The following is a 14,590-nucleotide window of genomic DNA, read 5'->3' on the forward strand; positions in this document are numbered from 1 at the left end:
CTAATGCAGGAAAACAGATGTAGGGCATGAGAAGGGCTGTGTCCCAGGTCTCCGTTGAGCGCCTGGGACGTGCCCCACCAAGTGTGGGTCCTTGGCTTCGCGCAGGAAATAATTCAAGAGCTAGCCACAGTTGAGTTAAAGTAGATTTATTCAGAGAGATACACTGAAAGGCAAGAGAAAGGCCATAAGTTGCGGGGGTTGGGTGCTCAGATTAAAAGTAGGTACACATTCCATAGACAGAATATGGGCAGTCTTCTAAGAGGGAGAGAGAGAGGGGTGGCCACTAGGCATGGTGTTGTCACTTTTTATGGTCTCAGTAGCTTCACAGGCCTACAGGTGGGATTAATCCAACTGCCCTGGGGAAGGGGCTGGGATTACCAGGAATTGGGCCACCACCCATTCTTTGGCCTTTTGCGATTAACCTTGGGGCTGTCATGATGCCTGTGGGCATGTTATATGATCATGCTGTTACAATGAGCATATAATGAAGCTCAAGATCTACTAGAAGTTAAACCTCTTAATGCTCAAGGCCAACTAGGAGGGGAATCTTCCACCATTTGGTTGCTGTCATTCCTTGAGTGGCTGTGCCCTGCCCCCTTCCCTCCTGTCTCACAGTTATAACATAATTAAGTCATGAAGATGTAATGAACAGCATGGCAACTATAATTATTAATACTGTATTACATGTTTGAAAGCTGCTAAGAGAGTAGATCTTAATAGTTCTCCTCATAAAAAAAAATTCTATAACTGTGTATGGTGATGGGTTTTAATTAGACTTATTTTAGTGATCATGTTGCAAGATAAACACATATGCCTGAAACTAATAAAATGTATGTCAATTAGATCTCAAAAATACACGTATAATATTCTTTCTTAAACACGCATGGATTTCATATACACATATATTTCATCTAAAATCTACTAAACTTAACAACTATTAGCAAATATAAATTTATGGTTATGTTACCAGGAGATAAAATAGTACACCCACCTCAGGGCAGTGTGTAATAAACAGGGAAAGGGCATCACTCTTTTCACAGTAAACAGAAATACTTTGGTAAATTATAAAAATCATATTTTGTAGGGGAGGAAAAATAATTTCTACTCTACCTTTCTAGTTTCTTGGCTAAGACGACCCCCAACCCCTAGTAATATAAGACAAATTAACAGAAGAAAAACAAACAGAAATTCAGTAACATGTATATCTACCTCCTGTATACATGGGAGATACCCAGGACAACTGAGCAGCTTCCTCCTGAAATGTCCCAACAAACCACCTTCATCATCATCGCAAGCTAAGGATAAAAGGAGATATTAGGGGAAAGGGTGGTAGTGGTTGTGAAGAGTCAGTTATCGGAGGTTCTCAGGAAAGGCACGGTAAATAAGAGTATGCTTGTTATGCAGATTTTAGTCCATGCCTTCTTCACTAGTAAATAGTTTCTATAGTTTTAGTCATCATCCTTTTCCTGGTACAGAGAAGAAAACATCTTTACGAACGGAGATTTCGTTTATAAATGTAAATGTCTCTTAGAAAAAAATTAACGTCTATTGGGTTTTCAGAGCTACTCCCGTGCCCGTGGGTTCTTAGAAATAACCAGCCCCCAAAAAGCCTTATGCCAAAGAGGCATATTTTTAAGTGGCAATGAAAGAGTAGAAAACTAATTTGATGGCTATTGAGTTGTTCAGGACTGTACTTTTAGCTAAATTGATCTTATAACTAAGAGGCTCCCCTCCCTGTGAATTCTTTCCTTAGAATAACTTATCCTTTAATCCTAGAGATCTTGAAAGAAGGTCATGGACTGAACCTCAAGAAAATGGGCAGATCCTTCTAAATTCCTTCATAACAACAAGTTCTTATCAAGATGAAAAGAATGCAACACCCTGTAAAATGCCCTGATTGTTTATCACCTTCCCATTTTGTTAGAGCAGGCAGACAGCTAGATACGAGCAAAGAGGGACAAAGACCAAATGACAGGAGTTGGGCAAAAAGGAGGGGCACAAGCCAAATGCAGGAAACATACAAATGTCCAGGGGTCCCTAGGCAGAGAAAGAAAAGCAGGAATCTTTGGGCTGATAGGGGCCACACCTTTTGGCCTGGAGACCAACAAAGAAAGGTCAGAAAAGGCAGGAATTTCCAGTGCCTGAATGTAACCTTATGATCATTATGCCCTCATTTCAATAAAATTAGCCTTACAGGTCAGAGGTACCCATCATGCACCGACACCATGACACTTCTGATCCAGACAAAATAAGGACAAAAATCCCTCCTCTCTTTGGGAAGGTGGAGTTGGGGTGATAATCAGGAAATGCGACCCCAAACCCTTCCCTCCTCAATGAATATTCCACCCATTCATTTTGCACCCTATGTAACTAACTTGCCAAAGAAACTCAGGGCAGCCGCTCATCTGAGCCTGCCAGCTCTCCCCTTGAGAGAGATCCTCACTTTAATAAATCCTCACTTTACTTCTCTTAACCTCTGCTTCTTGTCTCTGAATTCTTTCTGGGATGGGACAGGAACCTGGAACACTAGTTGGATCCACAAGGAACAATTCCATCCATTTTTTTTTCCATAAAACCTCAAGACCCTTTTGCCTGGCAGAGCAGTAAAGCTGTTCTTTTCTATCCTCCTCGAACTCTGCCTTTGACTCTCAATTTGGCTATTGGGGTACAGAGGCTGATTTTCCAGCAACAGCATATTCTGTTCCCCTTCAAAGATATCAGACAGCTGTGGAAAAAAAATGGCTAGATGAAAGAAAATTCTGTAGAAAGAATAACTGTTCACTGAGCTTAGACTGACAACCAATCTCTTCTTTGAGGTCTTTTGCTTAGTCTCAGTAATGGGATGAGATTTGGGGTTGGTCATGGCAGAAAGTATATACTGGAGGAAATTCCGTCACCTTGGGGAGATGGAACTGTTTTAAAACTTGATCCTGGTAATGGACAGATGAACTTACATATGTGGTAACATTGCACTGAACTACAGGCAGGCAGGCAGGCAGGCACAGACACACAGACACAGACAGACAGACAGACAGACAGACACACACACACACACACGTACTAGATTATGTCACTGTCAATTTCTTGGTTGTAATATAGTACTACAGCTATGTTACCTAAGGCAAGTTCCTGTGCCCTATGCACAGTGAGGCCAGAGTTTGGAGCAGAGAAAGGTTTCTTGCAGGACCAAGCAAGGAGAACTGGTGCCTTGTGCTCAAGAATTCTGAACTCCTCAATGGTTTTCAGGGAGAAGTTTTTAAAAGGCAAAATGTGGCATGAGGGCTGCAGGGTGTGTGACTTTATTCTGACTGACTGGTGGTGAAGTAATAAGGCAGTGTTCTAGGAATCTTCTGCTCAGCCTGAAGTTGCCATCCTCCACCTGGGTGGGGGCCTTACTTCCTGCAGAAGAGATCAAAGATACTGTTATGCATATCCCTTGCGGGGGAACCAGGACCCAGCTTTATTGCTGCTTTACAGTTTTTTGACTGCTTCTCCTTTGTTTCTGCATTTCCTCTCATACCTAATTAGTAACTGTTTGAATTTGCCCTTTGGAAATCAGGGAAGGTCTAGGAGGCTAAAGGAAACCTACTTCTTACAAACAAGAAACAAAGAACAAGGATAGGATTTGTACCTGGGAGGTTCCCAGAGAGTCCTGCTCAGTTTCAGCTGCTCTTTCATAACCACTTCTACTTTTGTCCAGTCCATCTCTCTGTCCTTAACCCCTGGCATTAACTGATTTGTCCTCGACGTCTGTAATTTTGTCACATTATTTTTCCATTGTACTTCTTATGATAATAACATTTGCCTTTACACCATAAATAAAGACAAAGTTGAATCAAATATTATGTTATACACTTTGTTCTTTTCCTTGGCTTGCAATAACATACTGGTATGTCATAAATTATTATATTTGATGCGCTCCTTTTGTACCACGTGCACTATGAATGTTAACCTCCTTACCTATAGCTTTAACACCACATTCTGAACATTTTCATAACTACACCTTTATCTAGACCCTTTCTTCTGAGGCCCAGACTGTTTACCATGTGGCCTAATGGGTCTCTTCATAGTTATTCAGACATAGCTACTCCGAAATTGAAACCGTCACCTACCCTTCTCTTCTTTGCGCTCGCTTCACACTCCCTATTTTCAACAGATTTATATAGTCTACTGTCTTTATGCCAAAGAAAACGCCTTCAATCATTATTATGGGTCTCAGTTTCCTTCCATTTTTGAATATGTCACCAGCTGAAAAGTGGCTCTAGAGCTAATGGCTATCTTTCATCACCTTTAATCTTTTCCGAAGATTTAGACTGTAGAAGAACTGAGGAAGAATGCTACTTCTTCTATGGCAAACCCTTTACTACCTGTTTTCTACTTTTAGGTTTCTCATTTATGAAATATCTCTAATAAGATGTTCTAATAAGATGTTCTACAGAATGGAAACAAAATGTATGCATTTACTCAAATGCTATTCAGAAATGCATTTCCTTGCCCTGAATGTATATGATTTGAGGTATGACTGCTGTACCATCCATTTGCTTTTATCTCAAATGCACTAGACAATTTGTTTTCATCAAGAGCTTTCAATCCTATGCTGACTTTACCTCACGTTTACTTTCCTTTTAAAATACTGTAAAATGAAAGCTATTGATGGCTAATGAAATGCTTTGTCTTAGTTTTAATGATGGAGAATCAAGAGAAATTGGTGAAAGAAGAATTGCATACTTCTAAATAACAAAGTACCCCCAGATTACCCAAATGCAAAAGTGAGGGACTTGGAGAGGCTTTCAAATACTACATATTAACATGAGCACGGGTACATTAAGGAGTTAAATATAAAATTGGAGAAAATGAACAACTTTAATAGGCTAAAATGTTTTGAAAAGAATCTGAATAACTGAAAATTGAGAACACCTATGGGCCAAATTAGCCTTGAGAAATACTGGGCTCCATAATTATGTTATCAAATATTCCTTCTTTAAAAAGTCAAACACTGACTTCTGTATATTTAAAAAAAAGAGTCATAATAAGTAGTAAAATTTTGTATTAATATATGCATTTAATATAAAGAAACAATTTAAAAGTTATTTTAAGGAGAAAAACATTGAGACATGGTTTAAAATTATCTAATATGAATTGTATAATAATTAGATTGGCTGGGACATTTTCTAAAAATTAGGGAAAATATTAAATTCCATCACTGTATTTGGAGGATAAAAAAATCTCATTCAGAGTTTTATGAAACAAAATAGAATAATAAAAAAAAAAGACCATCAAAGTGAGTTGGAAAAAGAACTCAACAGATATTACCATGTCTGCCATAACTGAGATAATTACCCCCAATTTTTGAAATAATTTATTTTGCTATCTTTAAAATTACTGTTGTATCTGTTGTATTCCTTTACATTTAAAATAATTAAGTGAGCAAGTATTGGCAATCCTTTTTCTGTCTAAAATAGTCAAATCATTGCTAAATCACTATAATTATTTTTTACGAGATTTGTTAGAAAAGATAGCTAAACTGTCGGACTATTATACCTTCTTTATTGGAAGGAAGTAGATTTGAGTATATTCAAGTTATAACTTGCAATATTATTGCTAGAACTTATCATTGTTCTACTGTTATAGTTTTTAAACATTTCTTATTCATGTCACGTTTGTTAATAAACTTTTCCTAATTTAATATAATCATGCTTTAATCTATATAGACATCACCACGTATACACAAGCACAGAAAAACAGCAAAATGCGCTTTCATGGTCCAACTTTATGCACATCCTCTGGTTACATGCAAAGAATGTTTGACGTGGAATATGAAACAATAAAGTAGTTGAAAGCTGTATTCAGTCAGAGAGGTCAGGATTTGAATTCTGCGTCTGCCACTCACAAACTGTCCTCAATAAATTTAATGTATTGAGCAACTACTTCATCATTTGTAAAATGTGAATAATATTAATATTTTAATCTAAAGACAAATAACGTCAACACACACACAGAGACTTAGAAAGTATGATTACTATGATGGCAACACTAGGTTGCTGTGAGGAGTAAAATAAAAATATCTAATTTAGATTAGTTCAAGAAATTTTCTCTCAGGAGGTGACATTTATATGTTATTCATCCTTTGATTGCCATTATTAATGAAAATTAGATCTAGTTACTTGGATGTCACAGTAGTTGACCTTAAACAAATGGACTGCCAGTTATCTGTCCAGCAAAATAAAATGGGTTTATTTGGGATCTGCAAGGAATTGCAATTTGGGGTGTGCAACCATGGCAAGCCGTATGTGAGCCCCATGCAATAGGGAGAGAACTCTTTTAAAGAGGGGTAAAGGAAGTTGGGGCGGTTAGAGTAAACAAAGAGTCCATTAGAGGAACTGAGAGTTGGAAATACAGTGGCTTTTCGTTAGTTGAGCTGTGACAGTCTTTCATTGGCTGAGCCCTTGCCAGGCAAGAAGAGGAAACCTTTCTTCTTCCTGTTGGGTTCTATTCCTATTGTAGGGCATGAGCGCTCCCCCTTCTGCCTCCCAACTATTTTTCAATTGAGACTGCCGTTTATTCATTTTTACACAGTACACATTTCTCAGAAGACTCTAAAATAAAATAAATTGAAGGAATTTTGGTTAATTTCTTAAAATTAAAAAGTGTCTCAGAGTAAGCTCTTTGTGATAGTATATGAACTTCAGTCCTTTATGGTTTCTCTTTCACAGGTCACGAGTCACTTCAAAATTCCTAAATAACATTGTTCTTTTTGTTGCTAATAACATTAATATAAAGATACTAATAATCAGCTATATCTGGAAGACAATTCAGCAAAGTTGATTTATATCAATATTATTTAAGATAAATCACCAAGTTTCCTACTTAACTCAAAGTCAGTTTCAGTCAACACATTTCTGAAACCATATCACAAGGTGGAGAAGCTAACATGATAGATCAGTTTTTCTCCCCCCCTTGCCAAGCACCTGCTTCAACAGCGGTAACAGATTAGCTAGAGAAGGAGCAGAGAAGACAGAAGGAAAGGACTAGCTTTTCACTAACATGAAAAAGTATTACTTAATTTGAGGAGCTAAGATTTACTGGATAATAAAAAATAACATCATATGAGTGTTATAGAGAATGTACTCTAGGGAAACACTGGGAGATTAAAATATTCTTTGGGTAAACCTGTGGGAAAGTATCTGCCTAAGTATATATGACACTTTAAATTCAAATTAAGAGAAACAGAAAATTTACTTATTATAAAAATGGAGGAAAATGAACAACAAACAGCAAAGAGCATTGATTTAAGTGATCGTATCTTCCAAGTTTCGTAAGTTCTTTTTTACATACAGATATTTATATAAACAAATCTGTAAATGCACTGTTTTTACATATTTAAAGACGTAACTAAAACATTAGCACTAAACTGTCTTGAGGCTGAGTTGAAAATACAGTTAGCCCCTGTCCACATAATTTCCAGTAATCTGGAGTGCAAAATAGGTCATGTGTTTGTTGTACAGCCCTCCCTTCAGCCAGATTCTCAGATTCTCTCTTTCAGGTGCCATGAGACAGAGGGAAATTTTGTGTCTTTTAGAACTTGCCTTCCAGATTGTTGTATCGCTCAAGCTCTCAGAAAACTTCGCATGGGGTAAAACAGCCATGTGCTTGGTTGGGGGTACTCTTGATTTCAAGCTATCATAATAGCCTCCTCATGAATTTATCTTCTACACTAAAGATTTGCAAGTTATCACCATTGGGGGAAAGTGGGTGAAAGGTGCATGGAATCTCTCTGCATTACTTGTTATAATTACATACAAACTTACAATGATCTCATAATAAAAAGTTTAATTTGAGAAAAAACATGAATATACAGACAAGAAATTTTTAAATAGCAAAGCTTATGTGTATGTGCTATATAAATACAGATCACATATAAATGATTATATATGCATCCAAAAATTACCCTTAAGGTTTTCTCTATGAATATCAGTCTTATTAAGCAAATGATTTAAATAAACATTATACATTCCTTTTAGTTGGGCCACTATCTTTGTGTATAGTTCTTTGAACTGGGTTAGAGTCTAATATTAAAAAAAAAAAATCAGAATACATTTGGAGTTTATATATAGGGAAATATGATATTAAATTCAATAAATCCCTTTGTGATACTTACCTTTTGAAATGTAATAAAATTTTAAAATTATAATGACTTTAATCAATGTTCATTAAGAAATTATAATAAAAATACTTAAATTCACAATACTGGGAGATTAGAAACTCAAATTGCTAACACAAATATCCTCCATATTCTTAGTAGCAATATATTGCATTTGGTAGCTACAGTACGAACACAGACATCACAGCAATCTAGGCAAGACATTTAAAATCATTATGTCTAACTCTAGCTACAGCAGGCCCATGTTGAATTGCCCTATTAGCCACTTTTCTTCCATAGTTCCCTTGTTTACTTGTCTTTGTGACTATAAGCCTTTCCAGTGAAACCTGAGAGTCTTCTACTGGATCACTGAAATCCATTGCCATTCCCAGAAGACCCAGGATGCTCCATGGTTTTCTGCCTAAGCCATCTCATCTTTCTACTAACCTTGTTTCTTTGATGGTTTGAATGTCCTCTAATCCGCTTTAGCAATTGCTAAATGGGAAGTTATTTCATGACAACTATTATTGACTGGTGCTAATAGCTGGTGATTTTCAAGTCATTTAAAGACCTATATTGGGCACAGGGACTTACCAGTATGCATATTGTACATAGTATATATGACAGCATATAAAGAACCAGTATCCAGTGGACGGGAACCTGTGACGTTAATGGTGTATACCAGCTAATTGTCAGCCCTGATAGTAATGATAACATTTACTGATATTAACTATTTTCCAGGTTTTAAACCACTTAAATTGTTATTCCTCTTGAAAGTACTTGCATTTCAACAAAGGTTTTCCAAAAACTTAGCATCTTCACCTGGGAGAGGTTCTACTGCCTGATAGGGAGAACTCCTGGGACAAGTATGCTTTTTAACATTCCTCAAATCACTCTCTGTAAATGGTTCCTACTCTATCTAGTTCTAAGTAATGGTCCTCAACTTTGGCCTTGCACTAGTAAATATTCCTCAGGTATGGGGACTATTTAAAATTTTTAATGCCTAGGCTACGGATCTGACCAATTATATCAGAATCCCTGGGGGTTTCATTAAGGCATCAGTATTTGTAAAACTCCCTCGAGTGATTCCAAGGTGCAGTAGAAGTTGAAAAACACTTTTCTAAACCTTTTCCTGACACCTGAAGCTCATTTTCACGATGTCATTGTCTTGGAAACTTGTGATAAAATTACTTTACAGGTATCCTTATTTTCTATATATTGTTTCACCTAGAATTTTTTACATGACAAAGAGTTTTGTCTATACTGATTTGCAAGCGTGTGTGTGTGTGTGTGTGTGTGTGTGTGTGTGTTTGACCAAAATATTCTATCAGTGTTTCACAGGTGATGCACTGTCACACACTCATGATTGAAATAATTTTTCAGTGAAATCATATCTTCATATTATTCTATATTTCTTCCCCCTAGTTCCAAACAATGCACTATATATTTTAGAGATTCAGTTGATGCCATAAAAATCTATACCACTTGCCTTTTATTTATGGATTTGTTTATGGATGCTTTTGCTGAATACTCACAAGTTAAGTAATTTCAAGGCCTAGTTGAGAATTCTCTTCCATGTCAGCATATTCCACATATGTAAGAATTAAAACCACGACACAAGGTCCATGAGTGTGATTCAATGGAAGTCCTCCTCATAATAGAATCTCTGAAATAATTCCTTCCTGTGTTAATAAATATGATTCTCTAATATTTCCTGGTATTTTTCCTCCCTTTTTATTTCTAAGCTACACTTTTATTGCCATTAATTTCATGGAGTTTTCACATTATACTAATAGGATTTATTTTCCTCTTACTTCAGATGTCGTCAGATTTGGAATGGCCTTAATTCATGATTACTTTTGTTTTCCAAAACAGTGATTTCTTTTAGGTCTTATGGGGAGGCAAGTATATTTTATGCAACCATGTTCAAGTGTTTGAAAAATTACAGATTTCCTAAACATTCTGATTCAAGTTCCAGTGATTCTGAGACCATGTTCACAGAAATAGAACTTTTAGTTTGAAGTTCTGATTGGCAGTAGTGAGGATGAAAACTGGAAGGGGTGGAGAGGAGCTAACTTCTACCTTCTCTAAAGGACAGGAGTTTGATTATTGTTTTTTTAATTATTATTATATTTTTATGTATTTTGTAGTTCAGCTATTTCTCAAATTAAGTTTTTCTCCCCCCACATTTGGCATTCTCTTAAATGTTTGGGTAGACATTTTATAACTTTTTCATATGTGCTTCAGAATGTGGTATACAAAATTGAAAAAAATAATACAATTGATGTGACCAGTACAATGTACTGTCAAATTATAATTATTTGAAATCTGTATGCCAGTCTTACATGTGTCTTTTCAGAGCCCTGATGCTGGGATACAATTCTCCATGGCTCTCACATTTCTGCATGGTTTGTAAACAAAGGTGCTATCTGCCCTTTTGGTCAAGATTACTTTTCCAAGGATGTTTGTATAGCAAGTAGCTTTGGGAGATATTATATGTGCTTCACAGCCAGAACAGGTTTGTTTACTGCTCAGTATAATAAAAATAATGTTTCCCTCTGGGACAAAGGGCAAGTTTGCTTACTGTCCATTGCAAACTTGGTTTCTCTATCAAAATGCAACCCATTTCATGTTCAGGTGCCATCCAGTCCTTTTTTCCTCACCCTGTGGGAACTGGACCTCATTAAAATCTCAATACAACTCAATGAAATAAGTACAGTTAATATTGCTTATTTTCCAGATGAGCAAACTGTGTTATAGGACAATGGGAAATATTTGGTCTGATCAGACAACTAGCAAGTTGTTAATCTGTGTTTTGATATAAAAATTCTGACACCAGAACCCATGTTCTTAAGCACGTAATTGTCACCACTATTATTTTGTCTCTTAATCACTTACAGGAAGCATAAGTTCTACTCTTTCTGGACTTCAGTAGTATTTATTCCTCCTGTCCTCTCTGTTTTCATCCTAACCAATTTCCTGCTAAAACCAAATTTAAGGATTTCTTTCCAGGCAAAATATCTCTTCTACATGTTAGCTCCAATTTCACACAATAATACGTAATTTAATGTATAATATACACCATAATATAGTAACAATGAAATATAATTAAGTATTCGTAACCTCTTGCTGTGACAAATTTACTCCAACATTCAGTATCTTAAAACAACAAACATTCTCTATGTCACAATTTTTGTGGACCATGAATTGGGGTGTGGCTTAGCTGGATGCCTCCAGCTCAGCATCCCTCACAAGGCTGCAACCAAACTACCAGCTGGGGCTACAGTCATCTCAAGGCTGGCTGGGGGAGAATTTACTCTCAAGCTCACTCATCAGGTAGACTTCAGGTCCTTACTGAATTTTACATGAAGTTTACTCTAAAAAATTTACTTTTATGACATTTTGATTATTCTAATAGACTTTGATAAACTCCATTAGGTGAACTTAATGGAAAAACTACTTACTGGAATATACCACGTATTAAACATAAATTTAATTATGCAAAAACATGTCTGGTGTCAAAATACATACAGTCAAGGAAAATAAACGAAACAGGTGCACAAATAATTATAACATGAACCTGACTCTCAGAAATACCATAAAAGATGTATACTTGAAATAAAATAGAACTTCAAAGAGATTATTCCCTTTTAAGAGAAATGAAAAGGTACACAGATAGTCTGTAATAGATAGCTATTGGTCAGGATGTTACAAATACTTAGGAGAAAACTGGATATATCTATCAAAACCTTATCCATTTTTCTTCTGCTCCTCTATTACTTCTTATTCTTCCCTTCCTTCTTATTCTTTAGATTTCATCAATCCAATATGCAACATTAAGGATGCAATGTTTCTAACAGTAAATCAATGATTCTCCTGGAGTTAGAATATTTAGTGAAGCAGCAGGTTGACTTAATTCAATTCTAATATATCCTGATTATCAATGTAAAGATGTACTTCCTTTTTTAAAAAGTATGCCATAGCCATTTAAAATTTGCACTTTAATAAGTGATTTTGACATTGAGATTTTTAATAAACTAAAAATTGAAAAATTTTATGCTCACTTAGAGCACTACAATTTTTTTAAAAATTATATAGCTTTAATTTTATTGTATGGTACTTTTACTTACACAACTATAAAAGTTAAAATCTATGTGTAATATATTTACTTTGTACTTTTAGTATCTAGACTATGATTAAGCCAAGCAGATGCTTTAAAATACTTAAAGAATACAGGAATAGGGAATAAAATTATTAAAACAAATGTTGGCACATATTTCAGTAAGAATTTTACTCACTTAAGAATAAAAAAAAATTTATAAAATTATTTTGACAAAAATAAACATAAACATTTGAAATTCTGATGAAAAACAGAAAAGTACTGTTGGAGTTTTCAGTTCATCACCCAGCTGACTTTTGTGACTTTAGCAGCCACGTAGTAACATATAAAGAACTAAGTATACTTGGGTTCCAGGGTCATGGTCTTTGACTCCACAGCAATGACATACTCAAGAGGCATTATGTATTTTATTCCACAACAGAGCCATGCAGTCTGCCGGAATCAATCCCAGTACCAACGGCTGTTAGTTTTGTGGCCTTTGGCAAGTCATATCACTTCTCCAAGACTGATTTACCTCACCTATAGTAAGAACTTCCTCATAATGCTATATGAGATAATACACATAAAGTTCTTTGCAAACTAGGACATAGAAAACACATAGTATATATTAGCTGCAATAATTAGCCATTAACAAGATACTTTTTGTATCTGCTAAACACACGGCTTTTCTCATCCCACATTCTTGCTCATCTCCAAAAGAATATTTCAACTCGATGAGAATAAAATGTATACGTGTAATGCTAAGGATTGCCTCATAAATATTAAATTATTGCTTGAAACTGTATATTCAGTTTAGCTACTGCTATATGAGTTATAATTCTTACATTTCCAATCTTATATGCATATAAATGTATGTGATAATTCTTTCCTTGATAAAAAGATTGCATGTAGTGTGCCTGCAAATAGAGAATCATCATTCAGGGGTATTCAATTTATGCAGAACTCAGTTCACAATTTCTTTTACAACTGTGACTTCATTCTTCAGGTAGCTTGCCTTATGAACAATATATCATACATCATATGTACCCACAGTTGCTGGATGGCCTCGTTCACCAACAATTCAAATTAAGATAACGCAGTCTAAGAGTTAAGAGGATGAATTGATTTGACAGGGCTCTATTAAATCAATTTAGGCTACCATAAAAATAGCTGTAAAAGAATTTTCAGTACTTTATGGTTGCTAGAATTCTATGACCAGTATCTCTTGAGAAAACTGCAGTTTCCTCTAGATCAATATATAAATCTGTGTGGTATTCCAAACTCTATTTCTGCCACTTTCAACTTAGAGGCCATAGGCTTTCCTTCAGCTAAAATCCAATAGAATTTAATGCCTTCCCCCCTATCCAAGATTCTCGAGGAATGCACCTTCTGGAGAATTGAGGCATGTTGTTCCACCTATTTTAGCAGGTGTTCAATAAACTTTTCTGAATTATTCTGTTTACATTCCTATTCACAAATGACTGTATTAACCTATAGACTTAGCTGAGATTGTAGATTTCAATAATACAGGCTTCAAACTCAAATGCCAACAAGTTCCCAGCAAGAAACACCCATGATTAAATCACTTTCTTTTTAATCTAGATGATCTTTTTTGTCTCATTTAAATGATGATAACTTCCCTTCAACTTCTTTCAAGTGTTATCAGACAGGAAGGTGGGCCCAGTTTTCTCAGATATGACATCTGAAGATATGCTATATGTCTATATTTTTATGGGAAATATTTTAAATGTTATCCAGAAGTAACAAAACAAAAGGGTGCAGTTTGATAGTGGGTTTTTTTTTGGGGGGGGGATGAGGAGTTTTGCTAAAGCAAATCAGCTCCCAGTCCTGTAGATGATGCTGGTTAATAAGACTTCATCTCAGTAAATTGACATTCTCGTGAGTTTCCTGATTGGCATGCCAGATACTGTCTTCCCTGAACCTCCGACTTTTACCCTCCTGGTTGATATCTTGAACACTACAACCAGAAAAACTCAACCTCAAAGTATGACTATTATATACTGAAAACTCATTAATAATCCTATGCAAGTAGATCACTTCAGGCCGTAAACGGGAGGAAAAAGTAGTTCGCAAATTAATAGTTTTCAATGAGAATCTGAATTTCAAAACCTTACTAGAAAACAAGTATGGCAGAAAAAAAAAAGAATTTTGGACACGACAAATAATATAATATCCTTCAAAGCCAACACTTCTAGCACAGGTTGGAAATTAATTAAACAAATGGGAATGACTGTGAAGTGTTGCAAAGAAACCAAGCAAGCTTTTCAGCATTGCATATAAGGACCATGAGAATTCAGTTTCTTGGCAACATCAAATTAGCAACCCAACCA

The 14,590-nt window shown here is 35.7% G+C and overlaps 1 long non-coding RNA gene across 1 annotated transcript in view; it reads right to left on the bottom strand.

Moving 5' to 3' along the window:
* Window positions 1-14,590, bottom strand: part of LOC141579843 (uncharacterized) — a 148,787-nt gene that overhangs the window by 93,728 nt on the left and 40,469 nt on the right. The gene's annotated exons all lie outside the window — the stretch shown is intronic.

This window comes from Camelus bactrianus, chromosome 15 (assembly GCF_048773025.1).
Source record: "Camelus bactrianus isolate YW-2024 breed Bactrian camel chromosome 15, ASM4877302v1, whole genome shotgun sequence".
Lineage (NCBI taxonomy): Eukaryota > Metazoa > Chordata > Mammalia > Artiodactyla > Camelidae > Camelus > Camelus bactrianus.